Source organism: Pongo abelii, chromosome 15 (assembly GCF_028885655.2).
Source record: "Pongo abelii isolate AG06213 chromosome 15, NHGRI_mPonAbe1-v2.0_pri, whole genome shotgun sequence".
NCBI lineage: Eukaryota > Metazoa > Chordata > Mammalia > Primates > Hominidae > Pongo > Pongo abelii.
The window spans coordinates 32,200,815-32,226,762 of record NC_072000.2 but is presented as its reverse complement, the minus strand read 5'-3'; the positions used below and the strand labels follow the sequence as shown (position 1 = coordinate 32,226,762).

The following is a 25,948-nucleotide window of genomic DNA, read 5'->3' as shown; positions in this document are numbered from 1 at the left end:
ATCACATTCTTCATGATGACACTCTGAAACATTCACTGCACTCCTCAAGCCTGTGTTGGAAAACTCGCCATCCTGCTCTCCCTAACTGTAGGATCTTCCGAAAGACAAGCTGCTCCTCTACTGCTCAAAGAAATTAGAAGTAATCGGCCGGGCGCTGTGGCTCACACCTGTAATCCCAGCACTTTGGGAGGCTGAGGCGGGTGGATCACGAAGTCAGGAGATTGAGACCAGCCTGGCTAACGCGGTAAAACCCCGTCTCTACTGAAAATAAAAACAATTAGCCGGGCATGGTGGCGGACGCCTGTAGTCCCAGCTACTCGGGAGGCTGAGGCAGGAGAATGGCGTGAACCCGGGAGGTGGAGCTTGCAGTGAGCCGAGATCGCGCCACTGCACTCCAGCCTGGGCGGCAAAGCAATACTCCGTCTCAAAAAAAAATAAAAATAAAAAAAGTAATCAGGCAGAGTCGGCCCCCCCCCTTCCCTTTCTGTCATCCCCACTTCCAGTCATTCCCCATTCTGTCTGTTTCTGGATTATCTTTGGAGTCTCTCCACTTTCCTTTTATTTCCCCACTGTTGCTACCCAGTCCAGATTGTTAGAGGCTTTTACCTTGATTTTTGCAGCAGCCTGGTCATGGTTCTCTAGTTTCCTCTCATTGCTCTCTCCATTCTATCCTCCACTTTGAAACCAAAGTGATATTTCAAAATTGCAAATCTGATTATATCACCCCTTTGCTTCAAACTTTGAAATGGCATCTTAGCCTGACTTCACAACATGGCTCACTTAGACTTCTCTAACATTGTCTCTTGCCACATCTCTCTGTTCTCTCCACACTGATTCAATTCTTAAAATGTACCACATTTTTTATTATGGCCAGATATTTGCACATACTGTCCCATTTGAAATGAAATATGATTTATTTTATATTTGTATTACTGATATTTCTAATGTTGAATCTTAAAGTTTTTATTTAACTGTCACTTCCTCCTGGAAGTTTTTCTGATTCTCACTCCTTCCTTGAATTAGGGAAATATGAATTAGGTTCCCCTTTTATGAGCCCACACTGCATCTTATATTTTTCCTATCATAGCACATCATGGAGCTTAATAATTTTCTAGGTTTCTTTGGTAAGAATCCCACAGTGCACTAAATAAAGACAGGACCTGTTTTTGTCTCCTAACTGTCTCTTAGTACCCAATAAAGTTCCTATTATATACCAAATGTTCTATAAATACTTCTAAAGCATATTAAATGTTGAATGATTTATATGACATTATTCTATAAATTTGAGCCATTTTAAATGTGTATGATAACTAACCTAGATTAAATAAAGAATAAATGTCTATGAAAAAAGACTTTAAAGTAAATAAATACATAATAAATAAATAAATAGCTTGACTTTTATCAATGTAGATATCCAATCTTGATGATTCAACACATTGGAATCTTGCTTTTGCCCATCTGGAGTATTTTGATAATTATTTAACACATTTTTTAATAGAGACACCATCTGCAAATTTCAGTCTTGCCATCTTTTCCTAATCTATCACACAACACTGAAGTCCTAGAAAGCCTGAATTCCTGAGATTTTGATTGATGTGAATATAACTTCTAATTATATTTACTCATGAACATCATAATATTTTAAAAGTAGGCCCTTTTTTTTAACTTAACTGTGAATAGCCATTAATCATTTTTCTTCTGCAGAGCATGGTTCTCCATCCTATGTTAATTATCACTTGCTATTATTTCCTATAACTGAATATTATCTCCATTCCCCTGAGGTCACTTCAAATTCTGTTGTTACTTTCGAAATCCTTCTTGTTGAATCCATCCTGCTCATAACCATCAGGTTAATTTTAACAACATCACTGATCATTAGAGAAATGCAAATGAAAACTACAAGATACCATCTAACACCCGTCAGAATGGCTATTATTAAAAAGTGAAAAAATAACAGATGCTGGCAATGTTGTAGAGAAAAAGGAATGTTTTTATACTGTTGGTGGGAGTGTAAATTAGTTCAGCCATTATGGAAGACACCGTGGTGATTCCTCAAAGACCTAAAGACAGAAATGCCATTCAACCCTGCAATCCCATTACTCGGTATGTACCCAAAGGAGTATAAATCATTCTATTATAAAGAAACATACATGTGTATATTCATTGCAGGACTATTCTCAATAGCAAAGACATGGAACCAACCTAAAGGCCCATTAACAATAGACTGGAGAAAGAAAATGTGGTACATATACACCATGGAATACTATGGAGCCATAAGAAGAAACAAGAACATGTCTTCTGCAAGGACATGGATGGAGCTGGAGGCCATTATCCTTAGCAAACTAATCAGAAACAGAAAACCAAACACTGCATGTTCTTACTTATAAGTAGGAACTAAAGGATGAGAACACTTTGACACACAAAGGGGAACAACAGACACTGGGAGCCTGTCAGAAGGTGGAAGGTGGGAGGAGACACAGGATCAGGAAAAATAACTAATGGGTGCTAGGCTGAATATCTGGATGATGAAATAATCCATACAACAAACCCCCATGACAAAAGTTTATCTGTGTAACAAACCTGCACTAGTACTGCTGAACTTAAAAGTTAAAAAAGAAAAGAAAACACAAAATATTGTTATTTTCATTGTATTTCCTGTGATGTAAAAACAAAAAAAGTTTAACAATTTTATTCATTTCCTAGGGATCTAGCTTTCAAAATTTAATGCAGGAGAAATTTTTCTTTTCAAAGAAATACCTGTAGATTCTCCATTATATGTGTTACATGTGTGTGTATGTGAATGAATGCTTGGCAAGGGGCCACCTCTGGAAGAAAAAGGGAGATACTAGTTGTAAGGACAGGAGAGTCTAGACAAGAGCTAGTGAACTGTGGTGTTTGTAAAGGAAAACAGGAAAGATGTGAGAAAGAACCATGAGCTGTGAAACTCTGGGGAAGGACAGGGGTAAAGATAATTTTCAGAATAATTTGCTGTTTGTAGGCAATGTAGTACTCTCATGCTTCACCATTTCTTCAGGTAAAGTAAATCAATACATTGAACCAACAGATTTAATGGAGTGTGAATTGCACCTCTCACTACCAAAAATACACACTGAAGCTCCACTTGCAAGATCAATAACATCAATAACAATAGAAATCGCCCAAAAAATATCATTACTTTGGTCTTTCATCTTCCCTTTAATATTTACTTACAGAGGCAATTATTTCCTCTCAGCTCTGTATATTTACAGATCTCTGGAAAAAAATTATGGTCATTTTAAATACAGCTATAATTTTGCGATTTAAAGTAGCTGGCACCATGTGATAATCAAACTGAACCTGACTTAAAGTTAAATTTACCCTCCTCCTCCTCTTCCTCCTCCTCCTTCTCCTCCTCCTCCTTTCTTCTTCCTCTCCTTCTTTGCTTGTGACTTCTTAGTGTACCTGTGGCACAGTATAGATGATCTCAAGTTCTTTATAGCTCCCCTCATCAAGGGGCAGAATCCACTTCATTACGCTATGCATCTGGATTGGCTTTGTGGCTTGCTTAAATATGATAGAATGTGTTGGAAACGACATTATGTGAATACTTCTGTCATTATGCGAGGAAGCCTGAGATGAAAAACAACTTGGGTAGAGAGCGGGACTGGCTCAGCCATCCCAGTTCTTCTAGTCACTCCAATTAATGCTCCTGAAATGTCAGTGAGGATGTTTTACACCAACCTGTCCCCCCCATCCAAGCTGCCAGCTGACTGACGGAGCCCTCCTGTGCTGGCTCAGGTGATATAGGCAGGTGAGCTGCCTAGTTAATTCACAACTGGGAGAAAATAAGAAATTGCTGTTTTAAGCTACAGTTTTGGGTGATTTCAAGAGAGATCACTAATACACTCCACCAGATGATTTTACTGGTTAAAAGCTAGAAGAACCTCATGGCCACTTGTGGCCCATGAGAACTAATCAGGCATCCTTTGTCTCAACAAACTTTAGGAATTGCTGGTGACCCTCCATGCAGCTACTTCTCCTAGACAGCCCCTCCTTTCTCTTTTGAATTTTCCAGGCAAGAGCAAGGCACCAGTTCACCATATCTGTCTAAGGAAAAGAACATCTATCAATCTCCTGAGAGTGCCTGTGGAAACTTCTCTCATTAGACTTTAGGAGATACTTCCCCCATGTCTTGATCTTCTCTTTTATAAGAAATCCTTTTAATTTTATTTTTCTTTCCCATGTAGATAGACAGTATTGTATATGTGGCTTTTAGCCACTGATCTACAATCCTTTCTCTACAATTTTGAGATCTAAATAGCTCTTAGAAAATAGAATAGAATGTATGTATGTATATATGTGTATATCTATAATACAATATACAATTATATGTATACACATATATAATTATTTGACAGCAATACCTAACATCGGGCTATTTATAATCTTTATAAACCTTACTTAACCCACTTGTTGGGAATGTACATACATTTTGTTGCAGAAATCTTCATATATGATATTCACTGAGGGTGTGATATAACATATGGTATATTATCTTTTCTTTTTTACTTTTTTGAGATGGAGTCTCGCTCTGTTGCCCAGGGTGGAGTGCAGTGGCATGATCTCAACTCACTGCAACCTCCGCCTCCCCTTCAAGCGGTTCTCCTGCCTCAGCCTCCTGTACTGTCTTTCTAAAATTATAAAAATTGAATTATTAAATACATCTTTCCCCAAGGATTTCAGAAGAAGAGACTCCACAGCTCCACAGGAGCTCTTTTGTTTTCTTTGAATATTTGTATCCTGATTGAGTATCTGATTTTGGTATCTTATATCTATTATCCATTTTTCTATTGAACCAAAATACACATTTCAACGACTGTTAAACTAGGTTAAAATTCACCAAGTCATTAGACTTGGATTTATGTTTCTTTTAGAAGAGCTACCATCCATATGGCAGGCTGCAAAAGGCCAGTCTTAGCAGATATTGTGAAGATGTGACTTACGTTTTCAAATAAACTATCTTCTAAATGGATCAATAAAGTTATTTATACTTCCCTTAAGTTATAGCTTAAATTTTTTCTCTTAGACATTAAAAATAGTCAATGAGATTAACCAGTTCTATTTCAGAATGGGTCTAAGTCAGCGAGCTTAAACTATACTCAGCAGGCCTGCTTCAGGGACTCAGCAAGGAGAGGCAGTTGAAGAATGAGGTGGCACATGCAAGTCTCAGAGTTCTCAATTTCCCCTTTATTGTGCTGTAAATAATAAAATTCATGATTTTCCTTGAAGACAGTATTGACATTGCTAATATGAAATACACAGATGTTTCGGAATTTTTGCATAACAAATTGAGTGTTTTTTTTATTCCAACTTTTAGCATCAGGTTAATACAGCCAATATTTATTTCATAAACCTAATTTCTATGCTTTATCCAATCATCTAAAGCTATTATCATAATTTTATTTTTATGTATTCTTTAATTTTAATTTTTAATTTTTTGGGGGTACAGAGTAGGTGTATAATATTTATTGGTTACATGAGATGTTTTGACACAGGTATGCAATGCGTAATAATCATATCAGGGTAAATGAGGTATCTGTTGCCTCAAGCATTTATTCTTTGTTACAAACAATCTATTTTAAACAAAAATAATAACGGATCCATGCTTTACTACTGTTAAAACCTCTTGCTGCACTTTGTAAATATTTTACTTTAGCATTTTCACTTTTTTTTTTTTTTTTACAATTTTTACATTTTAGAGTTTTTACGGATTTAGGTCTTACATTTAAGTCTTTAATGCAGCCTGAGTTAATTTTTGTGTAAGGTGTAAGGAAAGGATCCAGTTTCAGCTTTCTGCATATGGCTAGCCAGTTTTCCCAACACCATTTATTAAATAAGGAATCCTTTCCCCATTGCTTGTTTCTGTCAGGTTTGTCAAAGATCAGATGATTGTAGATGTGTGGTGTTATTTCTGAGGCCTGGGTTTGGCTGATGCTTTTCTGGGTGATTGCATTGGTTCTTGGAAGACTGTGTCAGGGCTGGGGACCCACAATACTATTTTCCTGATCAGATTGATGAACTGTCCTCTGGCTTATAGTTTATCATTGCCCTGTCCATACATTAATGCTTTATCTTTTATTTTTAAAATAGAGCTTTACAGTTTTCAAAGTACTGCCACATATGTCACCTCATTTGACCTCTTCTTTATGAGACATACAGATTCGCACATAAAAAAGGTATAATATGCTAAATAATTTCTATTGGTCATAGAACTATCAAATATAAGGGTAAAACTAGAAATCAGTTCTTTTATTACCATTATGTAATTTCTAAAAGCATAAATTCTCATCTCATAAATAAAAGATTCCTGTTCCTTTTACTTTTTGCTGCCACAGATTTTGAAGTTGTTGACAAAGAAGTGTGTCATTGAAACACTTTTTTTTGTTTATTAATTTTTGTGTAACCATTAAAAGAAGTGAATACACTGGAATATGTATCCCTAAACATTTTCTATACTTGACTGTAAGTTGAGCTGAAATCTCAATTTAATACATATATATATATCATGTAGTTTATATGATTTAATTAAATTTAATACATATATATATATCATGTAGTTTCTTTGGAAAACAAGTATAATGGTCTTGTGAGAATCCTGTATAACAATTGTTCAGGGAAATATATTTACAAATCTTTTGGAAACGTTATCTAAAAATACTAAAACAGGGTGGCTGGCTAGATGGCCGAATAGGAACAGCTCTGGTCTGCAGCTCCCAGTGAGATCAATGCAGAAGGCAGGTGATTTCTGCATTTCCAACTGAGGTACCTGGCTCTTCTCACTGGGAGTGGTTAGACATTGGGGCAGCCCACAGAGGGCAAGCTGAAGCAGGGTGGGGCATTGCCTCACTGGTAAGCTCAGGGCATCAGAAAACTCCATCCCCTAGCCAAGGGAATCCATGAGGGACTGTGCCATGAGGAATGATGCATTCCAGCCCAGATACTACACTTTCCCCACGGTCTTTGAACCCCACAGACCAGGAGATTCCCGCAGGTGCCCACACCATCAGGGCCCTGGGTTTCAAGCACAAAACTAGGCAGACACCTAGCTAGCTGCTGGAGTCTTTTTTCATACCCCAGTGGCTCCTAGAACACCAGTGGGACAGAACTGTTCACTCCCCTGGAAAGGGGTCTGAAGCTATGGAGCCAAGTGATCTAGCTCAGCAGAACCCACCCCCAAGGACCCCAGCAAGCTAAGATCTACTGGCTTGAAATTCTTGCTGCCAGCACAGCAGTCTGAAGTCGACCTGGGAGGTTCAAGCTTGTTGGGGGGAGGGGCATCTGCCATTTCTGAGGATTGAGTAGACCATTTTCCCCTCACAGTGTAAACAAAACCACCAGGAAGCTCGAAATGGGCAGAGCCCACAGAAGCTAGGCAAAGCTGTTGTAGCCAGACTGCCTCTCTAGATTCCTCTTCTCTGGGCAGGGCATCTCTGATAGAAAGGCAGCAGCCCCAGTCAGGGGTTTATAGATAAAACTCCCATCTCCCTGGGACAGAGCACATGGCGGAAGGGGTGGCTGTGGGTGCAGCTTCAGCAGACTTAACCTTTCCTGCCTGCCGGCTCTGAAGTCAGCAGAGGATCTCCGAGCACAGCATCAGCACAGCATTTGAGCTCTGCTAAAGGACAGACTGCCTCCTCAAGTGGGTCCCTGACCCCCATGCCTCCTGACTGGAAGACACCTCCCAGCAGGTGTTGACACCCACCTTTTACAGGAGAGCTCCAGCTAGTATCTGGCAGGTGCCTTTCTGGGATGAAGCTTCCAGAGGGAGGAACAGGCAGCAATCTTTGCTGTTCTGTAGCCTTCGCTGGTGATACCCAGGCAAACAGGGTCTGGAGTGGATCTCCAGCAAACTCCAGCAGACCTGCATCAGAGAGGCCTGATTACTAGAAGGACAACTAAGAAACAGAAAGGAATAGCATCAACAACAACAAAAAGGATGTCTACACAAGAACCCCATCTGAAAGTCACCAGCATCAAAGACCAAAGGTAGCTAAATCCATGAAGATGAGGAAAAACCAGCGCAAAAAGGCTGAAAATTCCAAAAACCAGAATACCTCTTCCCCTCCAAAGGATCACAATTCCTTGCCAGCAAGGAAATAAAACTAGACAAAGAATGAGTTTGACGAATTGACAGAAGTTGGCTTCAGAAGGTGGGTAATAACAAATTCCTCCAAGCTAAAGGAGCATGTTCTAACCCAATGCAAGGAAGCTAAGGACCTTGAAAAAGTTAGAGGAATTGCTAACTAGAATAACCAGTTTAGAGAAGAACACAAATGACCTGATGGAGCTGAAAAACACAGAAAGAGAACTTCGTGAAGCATACATAAGCTTCAATAGCTAAATTGATCAAGTGGAGGAAAGGATATCAGAGATAGAAGATCAACTTAATGAAACAAAGCATGAAGACAAGATTAGAGAAAACAGAACAAAAAGGAAACAAAGCCCCCAATAAATATGGGACTATGTAAAAAGACCAAACTGACGTTTGATTGGTGTACCTGAAAGTAACAGGGAGCATAGAACCAAGCTGGGAAACACTTTCCAGGATATTATCCAGGAGAACTTCCCCAATCTAGCAAGACAGGCCAACATTCAAATTCAGAAATACAGAGAACACCACAAAGATATTCCTCAAGAAGAGCAACCCCAAGACACATAATCATCAGATTCACCAAGGTTGAAATGAAGGAAAAAATGTTAAAGGCAGGTAGAGAGAAAGGTCAGGTTACCAACAAAGGGAAGCCCATAATACTAATAGTGGATCTCTCTGCAGAAACCCTACAAGCCAGAAGAGAGTGAGGGCCAATATTCAACATTCTTAAATAAAAGAATTTCCAACCCAGAATTTCATATCCACCCAAACTAAGCTTCATAAGCAAAGGAGAAATAAAATCCTTTCAGAGAAGCAAATTCTGAGAGATTTTGTCACAACCAGGCCTGCCTTAGAAGAGTTCCTGAAGGAAATACTAAATATGAGAGGGAAAAACTGGTACCAGCCACTGCAAAATCATACCAAATTGTAAAGACCATTGACACTATGAAGAAACTGCATCAACTAATGGGCAAAATAACCAGTTAACATCATAATGACAGGATCATACTCATACATAACAATATTAACCTTGAATGTAAATGGGCTAAATGCCCCAATTAAAAGACACAGATTGGCAAATTGGATAAAAAGTCAGGACCCATTGGTGTGCTGTATTCAGGAGACCCATCCCATGTGCAAAGACACACATAGGCTCAAAATAAAGGGATGGAGGAATATTCACCAAGCAAATGGAAAGCAAAAGACCCAGGTGTTGCAATCCTAGTCTCTGATAAAACAGACTTTAAACCAATAGAGATAAAAAAAGACAAAGAATGGCATTATATAATGGTAAAGGAATCAGCGCAACAAGAAGAGCTAACTATCCTAAATATATATGCACCCAATACAGGAGGACCCAGATTCATAAAGCAAGTTCTTAGAGACCTACAAAGAGCTTAGATTCCCACACAATAATAGTGGGAGACTTTAACACCCCACTGTCAATATTAGATCAATGAGACAGAAGGTTAATAAGGATATTCAGGACTTAAACTCAGCTCTGGATCAAGTAAGCCTAATAGACATCTACAGAACTCTCCACCCCAAATCAATAGAATATATATTCTTCTCAGCACCACATCACACTTATTCTAAAATTGACCACATAATTAGAAGTAAAACACTCCTCAGCAAATGCAAAAAAATGGAAATCATAACAGTCTCTCAGACCACAGTGCAATCAAATTAGAACTCAGGATTAAGAAACTCATTCAAAACCGCACAACTACATGGAAACTGAACAACCTGTGCCTGAATGACTACTGGGTAAATAATGAAATTAAGGCAGAAATAAATAAGTTCTTTGAAACCAATGAGAACAAAGACACAATGTACCAGAATCTCTGAGACACAGCTAAAGCAGTGCTTAGAGGGAAATTTATAGCACTAAATGTCCACAGGAGAAAGTGGGAAAGATCTAAAATTGACACCTTAACATTGCAATGAGAAGAACTAGAGAAGTTAGAGCAAACAAATTCAAAAGCTAGCAGAAGACAAGAAATAACTAAGATCAGAGCAGAACTGAAGGAGATAGAGACACAAAAACCCTTCAAAAAAATCAGTGAATCCCAGAGCTGGTTTTTGAAAAGGTTAACAAAATAGATAGACTGAGAGCCAGATTAATAAAGAAGAAAAGAGAGAAGAATCAAATAGACACAATTAAAAATGATAAAGTGGCGGTTCCAAGATGTCCGAATAGGAACAGCTCCCAGCATGAGTGACGCAGAAGACAGGTAATTTCTGCATTTCCAACTGAGGTACCGGGTTCATCTTACTGGGGCTTGTCGGACAGTGGGTGCAGGACAGTGAGTGCAGTGCACTGAGTGTGAGCCGAAGAAGGGAGAGGCATCACCTCACCCGGGAAGTGCAAGGGGTCAGGGAATTCCCTTTCATAGCCAAGCAAAGCTGTGACAGACGGCACCTGGAAAATCAGGTCACTCCCACCCTAATACTGCGCTTTTCCAGTGGTCTTAGCAAACAGCACACCAGGAGATTATATCCTGTGCCTGGCTCAAGGGTCCCACGCCCACGGAGCCTCGCTCATTGCTAGCACAGCAGTCTGAGATCGAACTGCAAGGTGGCAGCGAGGCTGGGGTGGGGCACCCACCATTGCTGAGGCTTGAATAGGTAAACAAAGCAACCGGGAAGCTCGAACTGGGTGGAGCCCACCACAGCTCAAGGAGGCCTGCCTGCCTCTGTAGACCCCACCTCTGGGGGCAGGGCATAGCTGAACAAAAGGCAGCAGAAACCTCTGCAGACTTTAATGTCCCTGTCTTACAGCTTTGAAGAGAGTAGTGGTTCTCCCAGCACGGAGTTTGAGATCTGAGAACGGACAGACTGCTTCCTCAAGTGGGTCCCTGACCCCTGAGTAGCCTATCTGGGAGGTACCCCCCAGTAGGGGAAGACTGACACCTCACACGGCTGGGTACCCCTCTGAGACGAAACCTCCAGAGGAAGGATCAGAAAGCAAAATTTGCTGTTCAGCAATATTCGCTGTTCTGCAACCTCCACTGCTGATACCCAGGTAAACAGGGTCTGGAGTGGACCTCCAGCAAACTCCAACAGACTTGCAGCTGAGGGTCCTGACTGTTAAAAGGAAAACTAACAAACAGAAAGGACATCCACACCAAAACCCCATCTGTACATCACCATCCTCAAAGACCAAAGGTAGATAAAACCACAAAAATGGAGAAAAAACAGAACAGAAAAACTTAAAATTCTAAAAATCAGAATGCCTCTCCTCCTTCAAAGGAATGCAGCTCCTCACCAGCAACGGAACAAAGCTGGATGGAGAATGACTTTGACGAGTTGAGAGAAGAAAGCTTCAGACGATCAAACTTCTCCGAGCTAAAGGAGAAAGTTTGAACCCATCACAAAGAAGTTAAAAACCTTGAAAAAAAGATTAGATGAATGGCTAACTAGAATAACCAATGCAGAGAAGTCCTTAAAGGACCTGATGGAGCTGAAAACCATGGCACGAGAACTACGTGACGAATGCACAAGCTTCAGTAGCCGATTCGATCAACTGGAAGAAAGGGTATCAGTGATTGAAGATCAAATGAATGAAATGAAATGAGAAGAGAAGTTTAGAGAAAAAAGAATAAAAAGAAATGAACAAAGCCTCCAAGAAATATGGGACTATGTGAAGAGACCAAATCTATGTCTGATTGGTGTACCTGAAAGTGACGGGGAGAATGGAACCAAGTTGGAAAACACTCTGCAGGATATTGTCCAGGAGAACTTCCCCAACCTAGCAAGGCAGGCCAACATTCAAATTCAGGAAATGCAGAGAATGCCACAAAGATACTCTTCGAGAAGAGCAACTCCAAGACACATAATTGTCAGATTCACCAAAGTTGAAATGAAGGAAAAAATGTTAAGGGCAGCCAGAGAGAAAGGTCGGGTTACCCACAAAGGGAAGCCCATCAGACTAACAGTGGATCTCTCGGCAGAAACTCTACAAGCCAGAAGAGAGTGGGGGCCAATATTCAACATTCTTAAAGAAAAGAATTTTCAACCCAGAATTTCATATCCAGCCAAAACTAAGCTTCATAAGTGAAGGAAAAATAAAATGCTTTACAGAAAGGCAAGTGCTGAGAGATTTTGTCACCACCAGGCCTGCCCTAGTGCTCCTGAAGGAAGCACTAAACATGGAAAGGAACCACCGGTATCAGCCACTGCAAAAACATGCCAAATTGTAAAGACCATCAAGGCTAGGAAGAAACTGCATCAACTAATGAGCAAAATAACCAGCTAACATCGTAATGACAGGATCAAATTAATACATAACAATATTAACCTTAAATGTAAATGGGCTAAATACTCCAATTAAAAGACACAGACTGGCAAATTGGGTAAAGAGTCAAGATCCATCAGTGTGCTGTATTCAGCAAATCCATCTCATGTGCAGAGACACACATAAGCGCAAAATAAAGGGATGGAGGAAGATCTACCAAGCAAATGGAAAACAAAAAAAGGCAGGGGTTGCAATCCTAGTCTCTGATAAAACAGACTTTAAACCAACAAAGATCAAAAGAGACAAAGAAGGCCATTACATAATGGTAAAGGGATCAATTCAACAAGAAGAGCTAACTATCCTAAATATATATGCACCCAATACAGGAGCACCCAGATTCATAAAGCAAGTCCTTAGAGACCCACAAAGAGACTTAGACTCCCACACAATAATAATGGGAGACTTTAACACCCCACTGTCAACATTAGACAGATCAATGAGACAGAAAGTTAACAAGGATATCCAGGAACTGAATTCAGCTCTGCACCAAGTGGACCTAATAGACATCTACAGAACTCTCCACCCCAAATCAACAGAATATACATTCTTCTCAGCACCACACCACACCTATTCCAAAATTAACCACATAGTTGGAAGTAAAGCTCTCCTCAGTAAATGTAAAAGAATAGAAATTATAACAAACTGGCTCTCAGACCACAGTGCAATCAAACTAGAACTCAGGATTAAGAATCTCACTCAAAACCGCTCAACTACATGGAAACTGAACAACCTGCTCCTGAATGACTACTGGGTACATAATGAAATGAAGGCAGAAATAAAGATGTTCTTTGAAACCAACGAGAACAAAGACACAACATACCAGAATCTTTGGGATGCATTCAAAGCAGTGTGTAGAGGGAAATTTATAGCACTAAATGCCCACAAGATAAAGCAGGAAAGATCTAAAATTGACACCCTAACGTCACAATTAAAAGAACTAGAGAGGCAAGAGCAAACACATTCAAAAGCTAGCAGAAGGCAAGAAATAACTAAGATCAGAGCAGAACTGAAGAAGATAGAGACACAAAATACCCTTCAAAAAAATCAATGAATCCAGGAGCTGGTTTTTTGAAAAGATCAACAAAATTGATAGACTGCTAGCAAGACTAATGAAGAAAAGAGAGAAGAATCAAATAGACACAATAAAAAATGATAAAGGGGATAGCACCACCAATCCCACAGAAATACAAACTACCATCAGAGAATACAACAAACACCTCTACACAAATAAACTAGAAAATCTAGAAGAATGGATAAATTCCTGGACACATACACCCTCCCAAGACTAAACCAGGAAGAAGTTGAATCTCTGAATAGACCAATAACAGGCTCTGAAATTGAGGCAATAATTAATAGCTTACCAACGAGAAAAAGTCCAGGACCAGATGGATTCACAGCAAAATTCTACCAGAGGTATAAGGAGGAGCTGGTACCATTCCTTCTGAAAATATTCCAACCAGTAGAAAAAGAGGGACTCCTCTGTAACTCATTTTATGAGGCCAGCATCATCCTGATACCAACGCCTGGCAGAGACACAACAAAAAAAGAGAATTTTAGACCAATATCCCTGATGAACATCAATGCAACAATCCTCAATAAAATACTGGCAAAGTGAATCCAGCAGCACATCAAAAAGCTTATCCACCATGATCAAGTCAGCTTCATCCTTGGGATGCAAAGCTGGCTCAACATACACAAATCAATAAACAAAATCCATCACATAAACAGAACCAATGACAAAAACCACATGATTATCTCAATAGATGCAGAAAAGGCCTTCGGTAAAATTCAACACCCCTTTATGCTAAAAACTGTCAATAAACTAGGTATTGATGGGATGTATCTCAAAATAATAAGAGCTATTTATGACAAACCCACAGCCAATATCACATTGAATGGGCAAACCTGAAATCATTCCCTTTCAAAATTGGCACAAAACAAGGATGCCGTCTCTCACTACTCCTATTCAACATAGTATTGGAAGTTCTGGCCAGGGAAATAAAGCAAGAAAAACATATAAAAGGGTATTCAAATAGGAAGATACAAAGTCAAATTGCCCCTGTTTGCAGATGACATGATTGTATATTTAGAAAACCCCATTGTCTCAGCCCAAAATCTCCTTAAGCTGATAAGCAACTTCAGCAAAGTCTCAGGATACAAAATCAATGTGCAAAAAACACTAGCATTCCTATACACCAATAACAGACAAACAGAGAGCTAAATCATGAGTAAACTCCCATTCACAATTGCTACAAAGATTATAAAATACCTAGAAATACAACTTACAAGGGATGTGAAGGACCTCTTCAAGGAGAACTACAAACCACTGCTCAAGGCAATAAGAAAGGACACAAACAAATGAAAAAACATTCCATGCTCGTGGATAGGAAGAATGAATATCACAAAAATGGCCGTACTGCCAATGTAATTTAAAGATTCAATTCTATCCCCATCAAGCTACCATTGACTTTCTTCACAGAATTAGAATAAAACTACTTTAAATTTCATATGGAGCCAAAAAAGAGTTTGTATAGCCAAGACAATTCTAAGCAAAAAGAACAAAGCTGGAGACATCATGCTACCTGACTTCAAACTACACTACAAGGATACAGTAACTAAAACAGCATGGTACTGGTACCAAAACAGATATATAGACCAATGGAACAGAAATAACGCCACACATCTACAACCATATGATCTTTGACAAACCTGACAAAAACTAGCAACGGGTAAAGGATTCCCCATTTAATAGATGGTGTTGGGAAAACTAGCTAGCCATATGCAGAAAACTGAAACTGGACTCCTTCCTTACACCTTATACAAAAATTAACTCAAGATGGATTGAAGACTTAAAACTAAGACCTAAAATCATAAAAACTTTAGAAGAAAACCTAGGCAATACCATTCAGGACACAGGCATGGGCAAAGACTTCACGAATAAAACATCAAAAGCAATGGCAACAAAAGCCAAAATTGACAAATGGGATCTAATTAAACGAAAGAGCTTCTTCACAGCAAAAGAAACTGTCATCAGAGTGAACAGGCAACCTACAGAATGGGAGAAAATTTTTGCAATCTACTCATCTGACAAAGAGCTAATATCCAGAATCTACAAATAACTCAAACAAATTTACAAGAAAAAAACAAACAACCCCACGAAAAAGTGGGCAAAGTATAAGATCAGACACTTCTCAAAAGAAGGCATTTATGTAGTGAACAAACACATGGAAAAAAAGCTTATTATCACTGGCCATTAGGGAAATACAAATCAAAACCACAATGAGATACCATCTCACACCAGTTAGAATGGCGGCCATTAAAAAGTCAGGAAACAACAGATGTTGGAGATGATGTGGAGAAATAGAAATGCTTTTACACTGTTGGTGGGAGTGTAAATTAGTTCAACCATTGTGGAAGACAGTGTGGCAATTCCTCAAGGATCTAGAACCAGAAATACCATTTGACCCAGCAATCCCATTACCAGGTGTATACCCAAAGGATTGTATATCATTTTACTATAGAGACATATGCACACGTATGTTTATTTCAGCACTATTCACAATAGCAAAGAGTTGGAACCAACCTAAATGCCCATCAATGATAGACTGGATAAAGAAAATATTTCACATATACACCATGGAATACTATGCAGCCATTAAAAAGGATGAGTTCATGTCCTTTGTAGGGACATGGATGAAGCTGGAAAGCATCATTCTCAGCAAACTAACACAAGAACAGAAAACCAAATACCGCATGCTCTCACTTATCAGTGGGAGCTGAATAGTGAGGACACATGGACACGGGGAGGGGAACATCACACACTGCGGCCTGTTGAGGGGTGGGGGGCTAGGGGAGGGATAGCATTAGGAGAAATACCTAATGTAGATGACGGGTTAATTGGTGCAGTGAACCACCATGGCACGTGAATATATATGTAACAAACCTGCACGTTCTGCACATGTATCCCAGAACTTAAACAATATTTAAAAAAAAGACAAAAAACCCAAAAAACAAAAACTAAAACATATTGTAATTTTCAGACTCGCCACAAGATGGCGGCAAATTACTTTGTTTAGTTTAAAAATGGCTAGTCTTTTCCTAGGTTGAAAGATTAAACCTCTTTCTGTTTCCTGAAAGTTGCTGCAATAGATGTGACCTAGTTGGAGATTGCACATACAGTTTTAGCTTCTCTTTCTTCAGCAAGAATTCCCAACTTCATTGACATATGTATCAACAAACTCGCAGTTCTCTGTGGTTGAAATATTGGCAACATTATTTATTTTTCTTCTTCCTTTTAGAATCTATCTCCAATCCTTACCATAAAACAAATTCTTTGTTTTTCTTTTGTTTGTTTTTAATGTCAAATAGATTAGCCTTCTTTTTTCCTTTGCCCCTTTCATAAAAGTTGCTTTTATTTGAGTTTTGATGATTACTTAGTTATTACAATAATTTCCTACTTGGCTTCTGGAATCCAAAATACTCAAAATGCAACTAAAGAAACCACTATTACTTAACAGTTAAGAACAAAGGACTACTGTAATTGTGTCACTGCCTTGATTCAACCCCTCATTGTCTCTAAAACCAAGGCACTTTCCTTTTTTGTTTTTCTCCAAGCATTATTCTCAACTCATTCTCTCTCTCTTAAAGTAAGTCTTATTGCTGTTACCAGCATGCAGATCATTTATTCTCATGACTTTCTTCACAAATATAATTTTTAGTATTCCCTGTATTTCCTCCACCTGTTTTATCTACTTCATCTCTTTTTTACAAGGTTATGGAAAACTTGCTTCCTTTAGAAAGGATGCCTTACCTCAGAGTACACCAATGTCACCTTGTTTTCTTATTCCGAACTTCCCTAGGGCTAGTCTATTTGCTAATATGTTTCTGTCTTTCTATATAGATTTACTTAACATTTGTATGCTCTTTTGAAAATATTCTTTAATTTTTTTTGCATACCTCTTATTTCATTAGTGTTGCTTATCTCTTGCTTCCATTCCAAGAAGTTATCAATCAATTACAGCACAAATTTAAGGCTCCTATTGACTCGCACTTAATTTATTCTCCAAATTATATCACTAGTATACAACATAAGTTACTCAATACTTATTTTTGATCTATTTATATGCACCAAAATATAATACAATCAGTTTTCAATAACACCCTATCTCAATGATTAAAGATTTGGCAGATTTTATTTATTAAATGGATTTTACTTTCCATGTATGAAGGCCTGAATATAATCTTGGTGTATCAACTATTGCCATATAACCAAGCCATTTATAGTTTTATAATGTGACTTATAGATATTTGATAAAAATTAGTACATTGAAGATGGCTGACTAGACATAGCCAGGAAGAGCCATTCCCACCAAGAGAGAGATAAGGTTTTTAGTGAACAAAGATAATTTGGACAGATCTTCAGAGAGAGAACACCAAGAGTGGATGGAGATGTGAGGTACGCTCTGAGGCTGAGGAGAGATGGGGCTGGGAACCATGCACAGGGTACTCAAATGCTGGGGCTAGTTCCGGCCTTGAATGGCTTCTGGGGAACAAATGAGTGAAGGGCCTGTGGGACTACTCATCTTCTCTGTGGACCTCTGGAATCTTGGCTACAGGAGACCTCATGTCCTCCATGGATTCTTGAGTTGATGGGGGATCTGCCTTGAGAATAGACAGAAATGGGGCTTCAGCCAGCAAAGAACTAGGGGCCTTTGTGCATGGCATAGCTCTGGCAGAGTGTGTCCATAGGCTTCCATCACCCAGGGATACCCCTTTCATCCTCCAGGCAGGTTGAGTCCCTGCTGACAGCTGGGTCAGGAAAAAGTGGGGCTGACTTCTACACAGGACTGGCGCATGTCTGTTCTACAGCCCTTGTTGCCTGCCATCCCCTCCCAGGACCCCTGCCTAGCCACTCTGAAAGGCGCATGTGAATAGTGCAGCCACCACTGCCTAGCATGGGTGCTTTGCTTCACGTGATCACATTCCTGGTTGCTTGGGAGCACTTTGGGTCACCCAGCATACCTGGAACCTGACTCTGAGGGTCAAGAGGGTGGAGCCACAAGTCATTCCCAGGACTCCAAGTCTATAGTGTGCAGCTTGGGAGTGCTGAGTCAAAATCTGTGGCTTGCCCTTGAGCAGGAGAGAAGCCCACACTCTCAGAGCACTGAGAGGAGTGAAATACTTAGGTCATGGGCTGGAGTGGGAGCAGGGCATGCCTCCCTTTAGAGGGCTGGCCTGGAAAGGGTGTGGCCTATCTCCTTGTCAAGGCCTCCACCCAGGGAGCCCTGTGGCCGATAATGCCTAATGAAAGAAATGCTGGGGCAGTGTCAGTGATGAGGGGGTGTCCCCCAAGGGCCAGGAGTAAACTTGGTGAAGGGGTTACCTTTCTTCCCATCACATCACAGAGCATGGCTGCAAATGCGAGGAAATATAGAGGAGCTGCTTGGCTAAGAGCCTGTCTACCACCCATTAATCTAAGTGTCATCTACTGGATTACAGCCCAAACTATACCACCAAAAATATTTTAACAATTTATCCCCCTATGAAACAAAAGGGAAGAATTCAGCCACAAATAAAGACCCTGTACAGAGGCTTGGACCTCTGAAAATGTCCAGAAATGAAGCCAATTGATTACACCCAAATTATACCACAGGTAAAAAAACAGCAAATCCACTTTGGGAGGCCGAGGCAGGGCAGATCACAAGGTCAGGAGATCGAGACCATCCTGGCTAACATGGTGAAACCCCGTCTCTACTAAAAATACAAAAAATTTAGCTGGGCATGGTGGTGGGTGCCTGTAGTCCCAACTACTTGGGAGGCTGAGGTAGGAGAATGGCGTGAACCTGGGAGTCAAAGCTTGCAGTGAGCCAAGATCATGCCACTGCACTCCAGCCTGGGTGACAGAGCGAGACTCTGTCTAAAAAAAAAAAAAAAAGAAAGAAAGAAACACCAAACCTTCCAGTTGAGAAAGAATCAGTGCAATAACTTTGGTAATATAAAAAAGCCAGAGTGCATCCTTACCTCCAAACGAGTCTATTAATACTAGCTGTCCAGCAATGGTTCTTAACCAGTCTGAAATGACTAAAATGACAGACATAGAATTCAGATTCTAGGTGGCAGGGAAACTCATTGAGAATCAGGAGAAAGTTAGAACCCAATCCAAGGAATCCAAGGAATCTGAGAACTAAAAGAGAAAACAGCCATTTTAAGAAAGAACCAAACTGAAATTTTAGAGCTGAAAAATTCAATACAAGAATTTCATAATACAACTGGAATAGAACAAACTGAGGAAAGGCTCTCAGAGCTCAAAGACTAATCCTTCAAATCAAGTCAGTTAGACAAACAAAAATAAAGAAAAATGGGAATATTAGATTATGTAAAGAGACTAAATCTATGACTCATTGGCATTCCTGAGAGAGAAGGAGAGAGTATGAGCAACTTGGAAAATATATTTGAGCATACAATCCTTGAAAGTTTTCTTAATCTCACTAGAGTGGATGATATTCAAGTTCAAGAAATACAAAGAACCCTGGCTAAATACTGTAGAAGACAGCCATCCTATGGTGCACAATCATCAGATTCACCAAAGTCAACCCAGAAGAAATGATCTTTAATGCAGCTACAGGGAAGAGTGAAGTAATGCACACAGGGAAACAATCAGGCTAGCAGCAGACCTTTTAGCAGAAATTTTACAACCCAGAAGTGTTTGGGGGCCAATTTTCAGCATCCTTAAAAAAAAAAAAAAGAAAGAAATTCCAGCCAAGAATTTCACATCCCACCAAACTAAACTTCCTAAGTGGAGGAGAAATAAAATTCTTCTCAGACATGCAAATGCTGTGGGAATTCGTTTCAACTAGACCAGCCTTAAAAAAGGTCCCTAAAACAGTGCTAAGCATGGAGTCAAAAGAATGACATCTACTATCACAAAAACAGAATTAAGCACATAGCCCACAGGCACTATGAATCAACTACACAATCAAGGCTACATAACAACCAGCTAACAACAGAATGACAGGATTAACATCTCACATATCAATACTAACCCTGAATGTAAATGGGAAAAACACCCTATTAAAAGACATAGAGTGGCAAGCTGGATAAAGAGAAAAGACACAGCCATCTTTTGTTTTCAAGAGACCCATATCACATGTAGTGACATCCACAGGCTCAAAGTCAAGGAATGGAGAAAGGTCTACCATGCAAACAGAAAACAATAAAAGATAGGAGTCACTATTCTTCTATGAGATAAAACAGAAGTTAAACCAATAAAATTAGGAAGGATGAAGGATATTACATACTAATAAAGGGTATAATCCAACAAGAAGGCTTAGGCACTCAACATTGGAACACCTAAATTCATAAAACAACTTCTTGGCCTATGAAAGGATTTAGACAACCACATAATAATAGTGGGAGACTTCAATGCTCCACTGACAACATTAGACAGATCATCAAGGAAGAAAACTCACAAAGAAACTCTGAACTTAAACTTGACACTTGACCGATTGGACCTAATAGATATCCACAGAATGCTCCCCTCGATATTCACAAACTACGTTCTTCTCACCTGACCACAGAACATATTCTAAGATTGATCACATGCTTAGACATACATCAAGTCTCAATACATTAAAAAAAATTGAAATTATGCCAGGCACACTCTTAGATCATAGTACAATACAACTAGAAACAAATATCAGGAAGATCTCTGAAAACTACACAAATATATGGAAATAAAGCAACTTGCTCATGAATAGCTCCTGGGTAAAGACAGAAATTAAGGCAGAAATTTAAAAATGCTTTCAAATTAATGAAAATAGGGATACAACTTATCAAAATCTCTGGGATGCAGTCAAAGCAGTGTTAAGCAGAAAGCTTGTAGCACTACACGCCTTCATCAAGAAGTTAGAAAGATCTCAAATTAGCAATCTAATTTAGCACATAAAGGAACTTAAAAAAAAAAAAACAAAGCTAGCCTAAGAAAAGAAATAACTAAAAACATAGCCGAACTTAGTGAAATTGAGACCAAAATATCCATACAAAACATCAACAAAACCATGACTTGGTTATTCAAAAAAAAAAAAAAAAAAAACAACATTGACCATTAGCTAGATTAACAAAGAAAAAGGAGAATCCAAATAGGTACAACAAAACATGACAAAGATGACATTATATCCGATCCCACAGAAATACATAAGATTCTCAGAGAATACTATGAACAACTCTATGTGTGCAAATTGAACCAGCAAGAGACTGAAGTCCTGAAAAGACAAATATTGTGCTCTGAAATTGAATCAGTAATAATGTTAAAAAGCCCACTAACCAAGAAAAGCACTGGATCAGATGGATTCACGGCCAAATTCTTCCACAAGAACAAAGAAGAACTGGTACCAATCCTGCTGAAACTATTCCAGAAAATTGAGAAGAATGAGCTCCTTCTTAACTCAGTCTACAAAGCCAGCATCAGCCTGATACCAAAATCTGGCAGGAACACAACAAAAAAAGAAAACATCTGGCCAATATCCTTTATGAACATACATGCAAAAATCCTCAACAAAATACTGGCAAGCCAAATCCAGCAGCACATCAAAAAGTTAATACACCATGATCAAGTAGGCTTTATTCCTGGGATTCAAGGGTGGTTCAATTTATGCATATCAATAAGTGTGTTTTACCACACAAACAGAATTAAAAGCAAAAAGCATATGATCCTCTCACTAGATGCAGTAAAAAATTCAATAACATCTAACATCCCTTTATGACAAGAACCATCAACAAACTAGGCGTGCAAGGAACATACCTCAAAATAATGAGTCATCTTTGATAAACCAACAGCCAACATTATATTGAATGGTTAAAAGCTGGAAACATTCCTCTTGAGAACTCACCTCAACTGAGCCAAGACTGTGCCATTGCACTTGAGCCTGGGCTACAGAGAGACTCTGTCCCAAAAAAAAAAAAAAAAAAAGAGAGAGAAAGAAAAAAAATCACTTTGTCTAGCCTGTATGCAGAACATAGGGAAAATTCTATACTATTCCTAAGTTTCATTTCAATCGCATCCTTCAACACTTTCTGGTGGATTTGTTTGCTTTTGCCCAGGGCACATGTTTTAGCTTATATAATACTGTGTTAGAATTTACACAGGACAAAATATGGCTTTACCTTTTTATAATATCATATTTGGTCACATACATTGACCACTGGTCTGTTTTAATCCCAGGGACATTTTGATTTTTGTAATGGATAATGTTTCTCTCTTGCTTTTTGTTCTTTTGAAATTGCAAATTTGGTTCACCTCCAGTAATTGCACAATGCTGTATGATACTAATTTGGCATGGTAAATTTTTTGCTTGGATTTATTATTTTTCTACTCAATTCTTCCTCACCTCTTTCCTAATTGTTCTCAATTACTTATTTTACTATTCCCTTATATGAATATTTTCTAAGTAATTTTACTCTTTTGTATAATGATATAGGTCCTGAATAAATACCATTTTGACATTTAAACATGACATACTATGGCACTGGGGAGAGATGTCCAAGTCCCAGAGTCTAAAGGCATTATAGATATAATGATAGATACACCAAAGAGCCAAAAGAATCAGTACCATCAGTAATCTACACTGAAATGGATGTAATCTCCTGCATGAAGACCCTTTTGACAAATTAATATTCCCTTGAGAATGATATTTACTTAGCAAAAAGGACAAGTATGGAAAAAATTTCACACCCCTACACTTTTTCCAAGCTACCATGTGAAAATGAACACCTATATTCAGATTTTTGTTTCTGGCAATATGGTTGAAACTGGATAGTCTGAAAACTTCCTGCTACAAAACATTTTTAAAATATATAACTTAACTTGAAAGAAAGTAAAGGACCACAAGGCTTAAAAGTGAAGAAAGAACTGGGAAGCAAATAAAAAGCTGTGGCTTTGGGCATTGCCAATCACAAGATGATTGGATTTTGGTTGCTGCACAGAAACAGGAGTCAAGGACTTTGAATTGAACAAGGTGAGACTTGCATTGAACTACTCGATTAAAGCCAGTGCCCTCAAAGTGCTGAATTCTCAACAAAAGAACTGAACAGAAAAAAAATTCATTCTATGGGAGAAGAAACTTTTGTATATTTGGAAATAATGCACTTCTATTTAACTCACAAAAGAAGTCATAGTGGAAATTAGACAATATAACTGAAAAATAAAGAAAATACAATATATCAAAAGTTGTGGGCTATGACTAAAACAATGTTCAAAATGGGATTATTGCAAAAAAAGGTTGAAAAATATGAGCTCAGTTACTAACTTAAGAACTTAGTAAGAGAACAACAGGAAAAATTCAAAGTAGTAGAAAAAAGCAAGACTGACAAAGAGAGAAGGCAAGAATAAACAATCAATAACTGAGGTGAATTAATCACACACAAAGCAGACATTAAAAAATATGATCATCTTCTTGACAATAATTTTGAGAACTTGGATGAAAGGCATGATTTGTTTAAAAAATACAACTTGAAAAATATGACTTAGGGAGTAGAGAACATTGAAAGATCTGTAACTACTTCATAAATTGAAACAGTTTTTAAAATGTCTACCATGAATCAACCTCCTCCCCTCCCTCTACAACCACCACCATCTAGGCAAACTGATTTTACAGGCAAGTTATACCAAATACTCAAGTAACACATAACTTCAGTATTGCCATATATAGAATACACTGTTCCAGACAATGGAATAAGCAAGAATATTCTCCAACTCTTTAATAGAACAGCTTAACTAAAATCAGACAGTTGCAAAGAAAATTGGTAAAAAGAAAATTAGAAGCCAGGCCACTACATCAACTTAGAATAAAAAAAATTAGAAACGAATCAATTAGCAAACAAAATCTACAATGTATACAAAATGCATTGTGATCAAGTGAGTTTTATCACCGAAATGCAAGGATAATGCACCACTGAAAAAACTATTAAAGGAATTAATCACATTAACAGATTAATAAAGAAGAAATCACAGGATAATCTCAATAAAATGAGAAAACAAAATCAACAAAATTTAATGATCTTTTCTGATAAAATTTCTTGAAAAGTAGGAATAGAAAAACATTTTAATTTGCCAAACATCTCACATAGTGGTGAAACATTAGAATATTCCCATTAAAAATAATCATAAGAAAAGAATGTCTCATTTTACATCGTACCAGCCAGACCAGTAGCCCAGAAACTGGAGTAAGCAAATATGAAGGTTAAAAGGAATAACCAGTTTTCTCTATATTTGAGGTTAATAGGTAACTCAAGAGAAATTACAACTAAATTATTGAAAATAGGAGGTTTCAACATATTTATTATGTGTAAGGTCCAGTAAGAAACATTTAAAATGTAATTTTAAGAGGTTAGCATTTTACGATAGCAACTAAAATGTAAAACAGTAGGAATAAATTAACAAAAGATGTGCAAGCCTTTTATGAAGAAAATTATGAAACTATTAAAAGTCATTAAAGAAGAACTAAATAAAAGGAGAGATATATTGTATGCAATAGAAAAATTCAAAATATGAAAGATATACATTATCTTAAAATTCATGTATAAATTCAAAGCAATATTCCAATACAAATTTTACCAGTATTTATATAGAACCTGACAAGATGAGTCTAACATTCACATAGAAGAGCAAAGGGGAAAAAAGCTGAGACAGCTTTTTTAGAAAAGCTTTTGTAAAAAAGAACAACTCAAGGAGATATCCCTTTTATATATCAAGACATTTTAAAGTAACAGTAATTAAGAAAAGGCAGTATTGGTGTTAACATAGATTAATGAACCAATAAAACAAATAGCCAAATATATATTTTTATATATATTATACATATATATACACATAACATACATAGATAGATATGGGTGCACACATATGCACACGCAGACACACACATACAACTATACACATGTGAAATGAGGCCTTTAAAATCAGTGGGGAAGGATGGAATTTTATTAACTATCCATGTAATATCCTTATCTTTAATTATAAACAATAATGTCAAAAATGCTCTTTTGAATAGAAGATCTAAAAAATCCAAAACTTTCAGGCTTTATGAAGAAAACAAAGAAAGATATTACTTCAATAATAAAGAATTTCTTAAAGCACAAAAGTCTAGAACAGTCTAGGGTATTGTTAATAAAATGAATTATAGTACAATTAAACACCTCTGTTCATTAAGAGGCATTGTGAAAAAGAGAAAAATCATGAGAACAGACTAGATGAAGATATTTGTAGTGTATAGAGACAGTGTATAGAGATGACAAAGGATCACTACCAAGAATATTTCAATGCTTTCTATGAATCAATAGTAAAACAGTCGAATACCCCAGTGGGAAATGGGCAAAGGAGATAGAAAGAGTGAAAGACATGTCATTGGACAATACATACATGAAATGACATGCAACTTCATAAATAGCTAAGCAAATGCTGATTATAGCCACAATGAGATTTTATGTCACAGCTTAGCATGAAATGAAAAGTTGAATATGTTGAC

The 25,948-nt window shown here is 38.1% G+C and overlaps 1 long non-coding RNA gene across 1 annotated transcript in view; it reads right to left on the bottom strand.

Moving 5' to 3' along the window:
- LOC129049732 (uncharacterized) overlaps positions 1–25,948 on the bottom strand; it is a 100,944-nt gene that overhangs the window by 19,206 nt on the left and 55,790 nt on the right. The window contains exon 2 of the long non-coding RNA XR_008513019.2: positions 13,790–13,951. This is a non-coding gene — a long non-coding RNA (uncharacterized LOC129049732). The remainder of the gene's footprint in view (positions 1–13,789; positions 13,952–25,948) is intronic.